Source organism: Erpetoichthys calabaricus, chromosome 4, assembly GCF_900747795.2.
Source record: "Erpetoichthys calabaricus chromosome 4, fErpCal1.3, whole genome shotgun sequence".
In the NCBI taxonomy this organism is placed as follows: Eukaryota; Metazoa; Chordata; class Cladistia; order Polypteriformes; family Polypteridae; genus Erpetoichthys; species Erpetoichthys calabaricus.
The window spans coordinates 186,624,829-186,640,167 of NC_041397.2; the positions used below are offsets into that span (position 1 = coordinate 186,624,829).

General features: G+C 42.0%; 1 protein-coding gene across 1 annotated transcript in view; it reads left to right on the forward strand.

Annotated features, from left to right (window-relative positions):
- Positions 1 to 15,339, forward strand: part of atp10a (ATPase phospholipid transporting 10A) — a 268,627-nt gene that overhangs the window by 187,735 nt on the left and 65,553 nt on the right. The gene's annotated exons all lie outside the window — the stretch shown is intronic.

Sequence of the window (15,339 nt, forward strand, 5' to 3'; positions counted from 1 at the left end):
ACACCTGGTGTTGGGAATGACAAAGAGCGTGATGTATGAATGAGATATAGAATAGTGTGAAGGTGTAGATGATGCAAATAGAAAGCAAACAATAAAGTGTGTGGCACAGTGTAAAGGTTTATTGGAAAATTTCTTTGTACACGCTGTTTAAGTGTAAAAGGTAATTCCAGGTCAGAACTTGTAAGGTCAATGAAGATGGTTATTGTCACGATCAGAGTCAAGTTTGTCAGAGATTAGAAAGAGCTGTGTCTCTCCAGGAAGTAATGCAATGACTTGGGTATTTATGTTTTCCACATTAATATTTTTTGGACATAATATAGTGCGTTGTGTTAAAAGGGGCATTTGGTCTAATGAGATTGCTGTTCCAAATCTGTCTGTAACTAAGTCATCGCAGATAAAGGCTTGAGGAATTGTAATAATATTTGGGTGAAGTCTATCTGTATTGGTGAGTGTACCATCTCCCAGTTGTAATAACCAATTGTTATGATCTGGATCTGGACATCGCATGTTTTGTACTAACTGTATCTTTTGAAAGCAATGCCAATTGTCTGTGTATTTTAAGGTGCACTGAACAATAGCTGAGCGCATGGAATGTGGAACAATAGCTAAGCACTGTCTAAAATCTCCTCCTAATAAAAGTACCTTTCCTCCAAAGGGAATATTATTATTCATAAACGTTTGTAGAAGTTTATGAATGGTGTTGAGTAAGTGAGTGGATGCCATTGTACATTCATCAATAATTAACAGTTTTGCAAGACGGATGTCATGTGCAGTGCCACTGTTAATGTTCATAGTGGATACCGATTTGTAGGATCTAATGCAGTTCATAAAGATTTCACTTTCAGGTACATCGTTAGTTAGAAGCTTCTGTAGATATTCAGGATATGAATGTAAAGGAGGCAGTCTAATTTGACCCTTTTGATGACAACGTGTAAATTTATTACTTGTATTGCCAGTTGTTTCTTCAGGGAAGTTAAGTGAATGACAATGATTGCAAATGACATTCATTAATCCCAATGAATTTTCCTGAATAGTGGACTCATTATTGAACGCGTTGTCAGCTAAGTGGCGCAAGCGTTCAGCAGGTGTCTGTCGTTGATGTCTGTGACGTGTATCTTTTGCTTGTGCCGTTTGAGAGTCGCGTCGTTGTATGTCCATTATTTGGGACATGTTGTTTTGGAGGTGTAATCGATTTGCCTGTGCTGTGTGAGAAGCCCGTTGTAGTTTACGCCGTGCATTGTTTGTATTGAGCCTTGGCCGTTTTTGTATGTCGGTCAGTTGAGCTTTCTCTTTTTGGAGCCTTGCGTGCTTGTTTTCCGGCAGTCCAGATGCGCGGTGTAGACGTCTGCGTTTATTTATTTTGTCCCTTCACTGCCGTTTCTGTATGTCTGAGACGGGAGGTGTTTCGTTTTGAACCCGTGCCTGTTTCGATGCAGTACTGTGAGACGCGCGCTGCATGCGTCCACTTTCAGTGTGTCTGTCCATTTGGGTTCGTTTCTGTAACTGTGTTAGTTGAGCTTTGCGTTTTTGGAGCCGAGACATTTTTTCTTCCAGAGTTTCAGAAGCGCGTTGGAGCCGACGTGTATTGTTTTTTTTCATGCGGGTTCGTGTGTTTGGTCCCGTTACTCGAGCCGTATCATTTTGTACCCGTGATCGTGAATTCATGAATTGTTTGTTCTTCAGCGGTAGAAATATGGATAAGTAATAAGGAGGATCGCACTCACTGTTAATATGGAGCGTTTTCTGCGGTTGAACGGTTAATATTGCCTCATTGTAATGAGATCCACCTATGCTGCATAGTGTGAATTGTGTTTGGTCCCGTTATCCGAGCCGTATCGTTTTGTACCCGTGATCGTGAATTTATGACTTGTTTGTTCTTGAGCGTGATAAATATGGATAAGTAATAAGGAGGATCGCACTCACTGTTAATATGGAGCCTTTTCTGCGGTTGAACGGTTAATAGTGCCTTATTGTAATGAGATCCACCTATGCTGCATAGTGTGAACGTGTTGAGATGACGTATGTTTAATACGGACGGTTCATTTAGAAATGGGGCTTTGTGTGTCATTTGTTATTTATGTTACTGTGGTCGAGGGTCTGAATCATCGTTTTTGTGTACGTTTCATGCGCTATGGCCGTAGTCTGTCCCGTTTTGTGTCCAATGGGCTTTGTGTGGTGATCGCGGCTTCTTTTTTTTTGTGTACGTCTTTTGCGGCCACGGCCCATTGCCGGATGTCCCTGCGTCCATCCGGTTTACCATTCTCGGTTAGTAATGTGGATTGTTGCTTTCAAATTTAAAAATATACTTTTTCCATCTCTCTCTGTCTCTCTCACTTTCACTTCTGCCTCAAGCTTTGTTTTCTTCCGTCTGACTCTTGCTCATCGAGTGAAGTGAGGCAGCTTCAGTTATAGAGCACCCAGAAGTACCCTAGGTGTCCCATGATCTCCTTCCAGGCATACAGTAATCCCTCCTCCATCGCGGGGGTTGCGTTCCAGAGCCCCCTGCGAAAGGTGAAAATCCGCGAAGTGGAAACCATATGTTCATATGGTTCTTTTTATATACAGTATTTTAAGCCCTTATAAACTCTCCCACACTATTATAAACAATTACCGCACAATTATACAGCATAAACCCTTTGTATTCTCTTAGATACTAGGTAAGATTCGTTAAAATTATGTATGTAAACACAGTTTATATACAGTAAAGCCTAAATATTATTTTAAAGATATCGAGCGTCTCCAATATCACAAATGTTACAGCCATTACGACAGACAGGCCACCAGCAATAAATATGTACAATGCAAGAAAAATTATATACAGTAAAATGTGTGTACAGTGACACTAAACTATGTACATGTAATAAGTACTGTACGTAGATAATTAATTATGGTTACTCACCAACAATGACATGACGACTTGTCCGATAACGATGAGTTTAATTTTACTGCACAACAAAGGATAGCGTTACAGCTCTTCTAAAGGAGCCTCTTCAGGCGACTATGTAGCACCACCGTTGTTCTTCTTCCAGCACTCTTCAATCCAAGTCCCTAAAGCAGATTCCATCCAGACTACTGCCTTATCACGTCCACTTGCAACTCATTTTGCGCCCTGGTTAAAGGACACTGCGGCCGTAGATCTTATATGCTTTTCCTCCTTTTTAAATAAAAAGAATCATGGACTCATTGATGCCGTAATGGTGTCCTGCAGCGGTGTAGCTGTTCCCTTCCTTCAACATATCCAAAACTTTTACCTTTTCTGCAATCATTTGCATCTTCTGTTGGCGCTTGGACACGGCCCCAGTAGCAGGAGCACGTTAATGCTGAATGAGTGAGATGAGACTTCCTGGTTAATGCAGCACTCCGTCGCTGAGCCAGTCAGCACACAGGAACTTAACTGTGTGCTCTGATTAGGTAGCTTCTCAGTCATCCGCCAATAGCGTCCCTTGTATGAAATCAACTGAGCAAACCAACTGAGGAAGCATGTACCAGAAGTAAAAAGACCCATTGTCCGCAGAAACCCGTCGAAGCAGCGAAAAATCCGCGTTATATATTTAGATATGCTTACATATAAAATCCGCGATAGAGTGAAGCCGCGAAAGTCGAAGTGCGATATAGCGAGGGATTACTGTACTTCCTGGTGTGGCAGTAGTCCTGCAGAGGAGGGCTCAGTGGTTTCCTATGCGCCCCCTGGTGGCGGCCATGGGCTCCAGCAGAGTTTGAGCTTCCATGCTGCAAACAGGTGGCAGCATAACTAGCCAGAGGGACTGCACTCTGTTATCCTGGGAGAGATAATGCAAGCTCTCTTCCCTGGTTCTTCCATAATGGAGGCAATCCCAGCTGGATAAGAGCTGCAGCTGCCCGTCACTCTATTTCAGGGTTCCTCAATCACGGTCCTGGAGAGCCGCAGTGGCTATGGGTTTTCATTCCTGCCAGTGTCCTAATTAGAACTCAGTCCTTGCTGATAAAAGTTGGTGTTTAACTCTATGCCTTGTTAGTGCCTTTATTCATCAAAGATAAATTTTAGTTACTTTGTACATCAGAGGTCCTCAATTTCAGTCCTGGAGGTCTGCTGTGGCTGCAGGTTTTCACTTTAACCAATTTCTTAATTAGAACCCTTTTATTTACTATTAAAGCAATACATTTTTTGGGATTAATTTTAGTTCTCTTGCCTGTTACCATTCAGAACCCTTAGATTTTAGCTCCTGCTTTTAAGTTTTAATTGTTGCCTATTTTCTTAATCAGACCTTAGTTAATAATGAGGTGCAGATAACCAGTTAACCAGCAGCTCTCCAGCTAACATGCTTACCATGAAGTATCTGTGGTAAAAAATGTTTAGAAATGAATGAGAGGGGAATTGGAAGGACCATTAATTTTAAATCTATTCTGGACAGAAGGAAACTCTACAGTGCAATTAAAATTGCTCTTGGATGAATGCAAGCATTAACAAGCTAAATAGTTCAATACCAAGTTTCATTTTCGTCATGGACTGCTTTCTAATTAGGAAGCTAGTTCGAATAAAATCCTGCAGCCACTAAAGCCCACCAGGACTGTGATTGAGGACCTCTGCTCGCTCGCTCTCTCACTGTCTCTCTCTCTATATATAGATAGATAGATAGATATTTGTAGTTGGAGATCCACAAAGGGAGAGAGTGAATCACGTATCATAAAGTAGTTTTTATTCTGCCAGGAGTCGTCATCAGAGGATAATGATTAGACATAAAAGAATCAAAGGTAATATACAGGTGCTGGTCATAAAATTAGAATATCATGACAAAGTTGATTTATTTCAGTAATTCCATTCAAAAAGTGAAACTTGTATATTAGATTCATTCATTACACACAGACTGATGTATTTCAAATGTTTATTTCTTTTAATGTTGATGATTATAACTGACAACTAATGAAAGTCCCAAATTCAGTATCTCAGAAAATTAGAATATTGTGAAAAGGTTCAATATTGAAGACACCTGGTGCCACACTCTAATCAGCTAATTAACTCAAAACACCTGCAAAGGCCTTTAAATGGTCTCTCAGTCTAGTTCTGTAGGCTACACAATCATGGGGAAGACTGCTGACTTGACAGTTGTCCAAAAGACGACTATTGACACCTTGCACAAGGAAGGCAAGACACAAAAGGTCATTGCTAAAGAGGCTGGCTGTTCACAGAGCTCTGTGTCCAAGCACATTAATAGAGAGGCGAAGGGAAGGACAAGATGTGGTAGAAAAAAGTGTACAAGCAATAGGGATAACCGCACCCTGGAGAGGATTGTGAAACAAAACCCATTCAAAAATGTGGGGGAGATTCACAAAGAGTGGACTGCAGCTGGAGTCAGTGCTTCAAGAACCACCACGCACAGACGTATGCAAGACATGGGTTTCAGCTGTCGCATTCCTTGTGTCAAGCCACTCTTGAACAAGAGACAGCATCAGAAGCGTCTTGCCTTTGGACTGCTGCTGAGTGGTCCAAAGTTATGTTCTCTGATGAAAGTAAATTTTGCATTTCCTTTGGAAATCAAGGTCCCAGAGTCTGGAGGAAGACAGGAGAGGCACAGAATCCACGTTGCGTGAGGTCCAGTGTAAAGTTTCCACAGTCAGTGATGGTTTGGGGTGCCATGTCATCTGCTGGTGTTGGTCCATTGTGTTTTCTGAGGTCCAAGGTCAACGCAGCCATCTACCAGGAAGTTTTAGAGCACTTCATGCTTCCTGCTGCTGATGAACTTTATGGAGATACAGATTTCATTTTCCAACAGGACCTGGCACCTGCACACAGTGCCAAAGCTACCCGTACCTGGTTTAAGGACCATGGTATCCCTGTTCTTGATTGGCCAGTAAACTCGCCTGACCTTAACCCCATAGTAAATCTATGGGGTATTGTGAAGAGGAAGATGCAATACGCCAGACCCAACAATTCAGAAGAGCTGAAGGCCACTATCAGAGCAACATGGGCTCTCATAACACCTGAGCAGTGCCACAGACTGATCGACTCCATGCCACGCCGCATTGCTGCAGTAATCCAGGCCAAAGGAGCCCCAACTAAATATTGAGTGCTGTACATGCTCATACTTTTCATGTTCATACCTTTCAGTTGGCCAGCATTTCTAAAAATCCTTTTTTTGCATTGGTCTTAATTGATATTCTAATTTTCCGAGATACTGAATTTGGGACTTTCATTAGTTGTCAGTTATAATCATCAACATTAAAAGAAATAAACATTTGAAATACATCAGTCTGTGTGTAATGAATTAATCTAATATACAAGTTTCACTTTTTGAATGGAATTACTGAAATAAATCAACTTTGTCATGATATTCTAATTTTATGACCAGCACCTGTATAGCAAAATTAGGTGGGGGGGGGGGGGGGTAAATGAGGTGGGGTTAGGAGGGTGTTGGTCGTAAAGTTTTATTTATTATGAGGATGTTCTTCTTCTTAAGTTTGCATATGCTGGGTTCATGTCCAAATGTCTGTTAATGGCGTTTTCGTTTAATAGCACTTTTATTACTGGCCTTAAATCTTACTTGTACATTGTCCCAGTTAAACGTATGTCCGGTTGAATCTGTGTGCGTATAAATCAGTGATCGTGAGTCCTTCCTTCTGACTGCGTTTTGGTGCTCCTGTATACGTGTTGCGATTCTTTTTGACGTTTGTCCTATGTATACCACTGGGAAAGAACTGCATGGAATGCTATAAACTGCATTTCTTGTCTCTGCTGCCGATTTCTTGTTTTTGGCATTAAAAAGGATGGTGCACAGATTGTTCGTAGGTTTGTGTGCTATTCTGATGCCTGATTTTGACAGGATATGTGCTGCACCTTCTGATACTCTGTGATGATAATAAGGAAGTGAGTATCTCAGTTCACACCCAAAATTTGGATACGCTACATACACGACACATTTGTCATATTAAAAAACGACCAGCTGAACGATTTCTACAACCACATCAACACAATATTCCCTGCAATCCAATTCACCATGGAAAAAGAAACAAACCGACGCATCAATTTCCTGGACATCTCCATTGAAAGAAGCAACGACTCCACCCTGATTACAAGTGTCTACCGTAAGGAGTGCTATTCAGGCAAGATATTACACTTCTGGTTGAGCGAACGCTGGCGTGACTGGTCGCCAGTGCTAACCGGTAACTTTTTAACTTTTTATGTTTTTTAACTTTTTTACGATTAACTTACAATCTAATGGACTAAGCAACTGTTTTAATTTTCATTTTGGGCAGATTTGTTCGTTGAGTTTCATTTTTCAATCATTTAAAGCTAGACTGATTTCTAGCTCGACTGCTGATTTGCCTGTGTATGGACTATTTTTCAGCCTATCCTCGCTTTGAAACTTACCTGACTTTGTTCTCCGGGCATCTGAGTTGTCTGCGTCTTTGCCTAATATGTGGACCAGTAGGATATGTATTTGGTTCCTGTTTGTTTGGTCCCTCCTGTCTCTCGCTATCTTACCTGCGACAGGCCTGCTTCAGTACTCAGCTGCCGAGCTCATCCGACTTCGCTTCCACCTGTTGCAAGCCTCCGCTGACTGGGCTGTATCTCCACCCAGAAATCGTATTCCTCCCCCGTCAGAGATACTGTACATCCACTGCGGGTCTTGCCTGAGTATGCAATCTGACAGTTCGAAAATAATAAACTCCATCTGGTCCAGTTCTCGACGTCCTCCACGTAATTTAGGCAGAGTTGCTGACCACAGTGTGTTAGCCAGCCTAGCCCAGTTGGCTAACACCGTTGCTAAATGCGATAACGCTGTTGTCAGCTTCGGTCTGCTGATCACTTACGAGTAAGGGGCCTCTAATCCACGATCTTCTCACTGATCATAAGTTTGGCTTTTTCTGTCTAACCAAGACATGTCAACAACCTCATGACTTTTCCTAAATCCAATCCCCTGGGGTTTGTTTACATCTCTCAACCCCGTGGCTCTGGCCGGGGAGGAGGTCTTGCGTTAATGTATCGTGAGAACTGGAAAGTCCTGCCGTTGTCTGTTCCTGCCTTCAGTTCTTTTGAACCTCTTTGTGTGTCAATTAACTGGACCTATTCCTACTATTATTGCAACTGTTTACCGGCCCCCTAAATCAAATAATGACTTTCTGAACGACTTTGCTGTTTTTCTTACACACTTATCTACTGTTTCATCAAACATAATACTTCTGGGGGATTTAAATATACATATGGATAATATCAATGTCCCTATTACTAGAGACTTTACCTCCTGCCTTGAAAGTTTTGGATTCCAGCAGCATACTGATGTTCCCACTCATTCCAAAGGACATATCTTAGACTTGATTTGCTGTTCTGGAGTTACCCCGCTTCATTGTACTGCAGATGAACTCCCCATAACTGATCATTTTCTTATTTCATTCAGTGTTAAACTTGTACTTTCCAATACTAAGCTTTCCCATCTCATGTCTTTCCGTAATATTAAGAATATTAACTTAGACTCTCTTTCTAAAAAATCTGGACTCTTTGTTCACAAAGAGATGTACAAAAACCATATACTTTATTACAAGGACTGTATTGCCCAAACTAAACCTAACTATTATACTCACATTATTTCTTCCAGTGAAGGCAACACCAATTCATTGTTTTCACTGCTTAATAATATCACACAAACCCCGGATTCTTTACCTTCTCACCTTTACTCAAATGATTTTTGCAATTCCCTTATGTCCTTTTTTAATGAAAAAATCCAGAAGATTCATCAGTCTCTCTGTACGGATTCTTCCAGTACTTCATTTGAATTTCACCCACCAACTCACTCATTTTCCTCTTTTCAGCTTCCTACTTTCTCAGAAATCTCAAATCTTGTCTGTAAATCTAAGCCATCCACCTGTCAACTGGACCCCCTCCCAACAGTTCTGGTCAAAGCCTGTCTCCCTTCTCTGGTTCCTCTTATTTCTGCTGTAATCCACTCTTCTGTCACTACTGGTACTGTTCCTTCATCTTTTAAAACTGCTGCAATAACCCCAATACTGAAAAAAACCTGGTGCAGATCCGACTAATTTCAGTAATTTTCGCCCAATTTCTAATCTACCCTTCATTTCCAAAATTCTTGAAAAAATAGTGACTATTCAACTTCATTTTCGTTTATCTCAAAATAATCTGTATGAACAGTTCCAGTCTAGTTTTCGTCCCCTCCACAGTACAGAAACAGCACTTACTTATATATACACACACACACATATACTAATTTCCCCCATAGGATTGTATGCAAATACAATTAATCCGTTCCAGACCGTATTAACTGTATGTCAATATATTTTTTTAAAAAGATTTTTAAGCACAAAAAATAGTTAATTATACCACAGAATGCACAGTGTAATAGTAAACTAAATGTAAAAACATTGAATAACACTGAGAAAACCCTGAACAGAGAAAACTAACGTTGAAAGAGATCGTAGGTTTTGACTTCTTATACTCGGCGGCAAGATCAGTAACACGAATGCCACGCTCATACTTTTCAATAATTTCTTTAGTCTGATTTCAATTTTCTTCGAACCTTTCTTCTCACCAACACTACCACTCTTCACTTGCTTAGAGGCCATGGTTAATTGCAAAATTAATGCAAAAGCACACAAAATAGAGCACAAAGAGTTCACAGCAAATGCACGCATGTCTGACTGAGAACAATGTACAGGGAGAGACTGAACACATGTGGAAATCATCGGCGCGTACGAACCGGAAGGGAAACTGGCTTGTTCGTCACCCGAGTGTGTGGTCGTGAACAGATGCAAAAGTTTGCCGAACTTTTTGGTCGTAACCCGATTTGTATGTGTTCCGAGACTTTCGTGACCCGAGGTTCCACTGTATATGTATGTATGTATGTATATGTGTGTATATATACAGTTCGGTCCATAAATATTTGGACAGAGACAACTTTTTTCTAATTTTGGTCCTGTACATTACCACAATGAATTTTAAATGAAACAACTCAGATGCAGTTGAAATGCAGACTTTCAGCTTTAATTCGGTGAGGTGAACAAAACGATTGCATAAAAATGTGAGGCAACTAAAGCATTTTTTTAACACAATCCCTTCATTTCAGGTAATTAATTTGACAATTGACTGAAAGGCTATTTCATGGGAAGGTGTGGGCAAGTCTGTCATTATGTCATTATCAATTAAGCAGATAAAAGGCCTGGAGTTGATTTGAGGTGTGGTGCTTGCATGTGGAAGATTTTGCTGTGAACAGACAACATGCGGTCAAAGGAGTTCTCCATGCAGGTGAAAGAAGCCATCCCTAAGCTGCGAAAATGGAAAAAACCCGTCCGAGAAATTGCTACAATATTACGAGTGGCAAAATCTACAGTTTGGTACATCCTGAGAAAGAAAGCAAGCACTGGTGAACTCAGCAACGCAAAAAGACCTGGACATCATGGAAGACAACAGTGGTGGATGATCGCAGAATCATTTCCATGGTGAAGAGAAACCCCTTCACAACAGCCAACCAAGTGAACAACACTCTCCAGGGGGTAGGCGTTTCGATATCCAAGTCTACCATAAAGAGAAGACTGCATGAAAGTAAATACAGAGGGTGCACTGCAAGGTGCAAGCCACTCATAAGCCTCAAGAATAGAAAGGCTAGATTGGACTTTGCTAAAGAACATCGAAAAAAGCCAGCACAGTTCTCGAAAAACATTCCAGAATGATGGCAAGAAAGTATGGAGAAGGCGTGGAACAGCTCATTATCCAAAGCATACCACATCATCTGTAAAACACAGTGGAGGCAGTGTGATGGCTTGGGCGTGCATGGCTACCAGTGGCACTGGGACACTAGTGCTATTGATGATGTGACACAGGACAGAAGCAGCCGAATGAATTCTGAGGTGTTCAGAGACATACTGTCTGCTCAAATCCAGCTAAATGCAGTCAAATTGATTGGGCAGCGTTTCATGATACAGATGGACAATGACCCAAAACATACAGCCAAAGCAACCCAGGAGTTTATTAAAGCAAAGAAGTGGAAAATTCCTGAATGGCCAAGTCAGTCACCTGATCTTAACCCAATTGAGCATGCATTTCACTTGTTGAAGACTAAACTTCAGATAGAAAGGCCCACAAAAAAACAGCAACTGAAAGCTGCTGCAGTAAAGGCCTGGCAGAGCATTAAAAAAGAGGAAACCCAGCATCTGGTGATGTCCATGAGTTCAAGACTTCAGGCTGTCATTGCCAGCAAAGGGTTTTCAACCAAGTGTTAGAAATGAACATTTTATTTCCAGTTATTTAATTTGTCCAATTACTTTTGAGCCCCTGAAATGAAGGGATTGTGTTAAAAAAATGCTTTAGTTGCCTCACATTTTTATGCAATCGTTTTGTTCAACCCACTGAATTAAAGCTGAATGTCTGCACTTCAACTGCATCTGAGTTGTTTCATTTAAAATTCATTGTGGTAATGTACACAACCAAAATTAGAAAAAAGTTGTCTCTGTCCAAATATTTATGGACCTACATACATTATATATATATATATATATATATATATATATCCTCTTTAATAAAACCCCTGTGTGCATCCGTGTGTGTGTGTCTTCTGGTGAAGTGTGCATGCACGGGGCACGGTGCGATGCTTCAAAGCAGATGGTTCAAAGGCCGCCTGACGCGTCACACAAGACAGAGAGGGCGGGACCTATAAAATATCATGCGGCTGATCCAGTCGGATTTCTGTAAATGAGGTAAGACCTAAAACATAACACACGAAAAATACAATCGGGTACTGAGACGCGGAGACCAGCTTCCCCAAAGAGGTGGGATTAGTGTTTGTTGCTGTGCAAGTGTTCACTCTGAGGATGTCAGCTTGGCCCGGTAAAGTGTCAGTCATTAAAGGGGTTTTCCTAAATATACGAATTTTCATGATATTACAATAGGATGACTTTTAAAAGTAGATGTATTTTCGCGCACATAAAATCCGTTGCTGGGGAGACGCCACACATAAAATAATCAGCTGCACGACAGCACAGATTAAAATGTTCATTTGCTGGAGAGATGCAACAGGCACGATTATCAGCTGCACGCCACATATTACATCAGTTGCTAGGGAGAATCTGCTGATTGCCCACTGTTGTGACAGAAAATTAAACGCATATTACGGACATCAAAGCCAGTATTACTGTCAGAGAAAATTACAGGCATTTTACGGAAATACAAACCAGTATTTCTGCGAGAGAAAATTAAAGGCACACAATACAGTGACGCATATTACAGCCACATAAAACCCACAGAGAAAATTACAGGCATTTTACGGAAATACAAACCAGTATTTCTGCGAGAGAAAATTAAAGGCACACAATACAGTGACGCATATTACAGCCACATACAAGCCAGTAAATATACAGCCATTTAATATAGACTGTTCCTACTACTGTTCTAGCGCCCGTTATCGTAACGGGCTTAATGTCTAGTGTGTGTGTGTATATATATATATATATATATATATATATATACAGTCGACCCTTGATATACGACCGGCTTGACATGCGAACAACTTGATTTACGACCAAAATTTGTTTTGATTTACTACCAACATCTTGCTCTTTACTACCTGAATGCGGTCATGTGTATCCGCTTGCGTGATTGTAAACAAACAGCCGAGAGCGTTTGTAAGTGTCAGTCGGAGCCCAGATACATGTGTTTGTGGACGTAATTTCGGTCAGTACAGTGATTTATATAATTTATTTCGATAATTGCTAAGGAAGGAAGAGAAGGTAACGAAGGTAAAGAAAGCGATCACAATCAAAACGAAGAAGGAAATTGTGTGGAAATATGAGAGTGGTGTTCATGTGACCGATCTCGCTAATATGTACAGCATGTTGAAATCCACCATCTCGACAATTTTACAAAGAAAAGATTTGTATAAGGAGGCTCCTTCCAAACAATAACCACCTTCCATTTCCTTCTCCTCCTCCTCCCTTCCTACAGCCCAAAGATGTCAAATTAAATGGTGAGTATAGTATGAAATTGTTGTTTCTGGTAGGCTAGGCACTTTTTATAACTTTTTGGTTAGTACATTAGAAAAATTATTGGTGTTTTGGTAAATTATGCACATTATACAACCCTTTTTTATTATGAAAAGGTTAAGTAAGTGTTTCTATGGGAGGTTCGGAATGCATTATGCGTATTTCCATTATTTCTTATGGGAAAAATAGTCCAAATAGTCTTGACTTAAAACCAACTTGAGTTACAATCAGCCCTCGCGAACGAATTGAGTTCGTAAGTCAAGGGTCCACTATATATATATATATATATATATATATATATATATATATGTATATGTATATATATATATGTGTGTGTATATATATATATATATATATATATATATATATATATATATATATATATATATTGTAAAAAAGACACAAATAGTCAAAAAAGGTTTGGGGTTTTCCGGCCCCGTATACTGTGGGAAAAGTGCGATCAAATTGAATTTTCAATACAATTGTCATAACACCGTTCGCCATCATGGCGGACGGGGGGAACATTTATGAGGGAGGGACCGGAAATGGATGAAGCGCTGCTGGGAAGGAACCGAGATGGATGAATGGACTGCTGACGTCATTGGGATGCGACAGAGGGAAGGTGGAAGTGGCGTGTTGAGATTCCATGTTCAGACGTTCATGGCGGTGTTGTGTCTTTCTTTCTGTTGGAAATAAATAGAGAAAGGTTAGTACTCCGCCATTCCCGTCTGGTATATGTCTTTGCGCAACAGTTTAGGTCGTTCCGCGGCTCCCTAATCGCGCGTGCGTGACATGACCCCCCCCCTCAGCCCAGACCCACCGGGTCGGGCGGACCGAACCGAGAGGTCGTGAACCCGGGAGAGGGCATCAGCATTGGCCTGAAGGGGACCCCGGCGATAAGTAACGGTAAACTTGTATGGCTGCAGGTCCAAAAACCACCTGGTGACACGAGGGTTCGACTCCTTGTGCAGGGCCATCCACTGCAGGGCGGCATGGTCCATTACCAGAGTGAACTCACGACCCAGCAGGTAGTACCGCAGATGAGTCACCGCCCACTTAATGGCCAAGGCCTCCCTCTCAACCGCCGCGTACCGGGTCTCTCGGTCCAACAGTTTCCGGCTCAGGTAAAACACGGGGTGTTCTGCACCGTCGACGCTCTGGCTCAACACTGCACCCAGGCCTGTGTCCGAAGCGTCGGTCTGGAGAAGAAAAGGTAAAGAGAAATCAGGGGTGTGTAATATAGGTGCCGACGTCAGGGCCTTTTTCAAGTCACTGAATGCCAGTTCTGCTTTCTGGTTCCATACCACATAGACAGGAGACCCTTTCTTTGTCAGATCAGTCAAGGGTGCTGCCTTTTCAGAGAAACGGGGAACAAACCGGTGGTAATACCCCGCCAACCCTAAGAAAGCCTGCACCTGTTTCTTGGTCATCGGACGGGGCCATCCTAAGATGTCTTTTATTTTGGAGCATTGGGGTTTCACCTGTCCCCGCCCAACTAGGTAGCCTAAATATTTGGCCTCCCTTAAGCCAAAGTAACACTTACGGGGGTTAATGCGGAGGCCGGCTTTCGCTAGTGTGGCAAGAACAGCATACACCTGCAGTATATGTTCCTCCCAGGTGCCGGAATAAATGACTACGTCATCCAAGTAGGCGGCACAATAGGATTGATGGGGTCGTAGCACTCTGTCCACCAGACGCTGGAACGTAGCAGGTGCCCCGTGCAACCCGAATGGGAGGACCTTATACTGCCAATGTCCACTAGGGGTACTGAATGCTGTTTTCTCTCTGGCGGATGCCGTTAGGGGAATTTGCCAGTACCCTTTTGTCATGTCCAAGGTAGTCAAGTATTGTGCCCTCCCTAGGCGCTCCAAGAGATCGTCCACTCGGGGCATAGGGTAGGCATCGAACTTAGAGACTTGGTTCAGACGCCTGAAGTCGTTGCAGAACCTCCAGGACCCGTCTGGCTTAGATACGAGGACGATAGGACTGGACCAGGTACTATAGCTTTCCTCAATAATATTCATGTCCAGCATCCTTTGGATTTCCAATTCCACTTCCGTCCTCTTTGCTTCCGGGAGGCGATAGGGTCTCTCCCTGACTATCACCCCCGGGTCAGTAACAATATCGTGCTCAATCAATGAAGTACGGCCAGGTACCTCGCTAACCACTTCGGGGATGGCATGGATAGCATGTTCTAGCTCCAGCCGTTGTGATGGGGTTAAGTCTGGTCCGAGGTTAAGTGTGAGTTTACTTGCGCAAAGGGAGAGGGCGGTACCGGAGGGTGGAGCCTCGTCCCTATCTCTCCACGGCTTTAACAAGTTCACGTGGTACACTCTCGGCAGGTCTACGATTCGGTTGTTTCACCAAATAATCCACCAG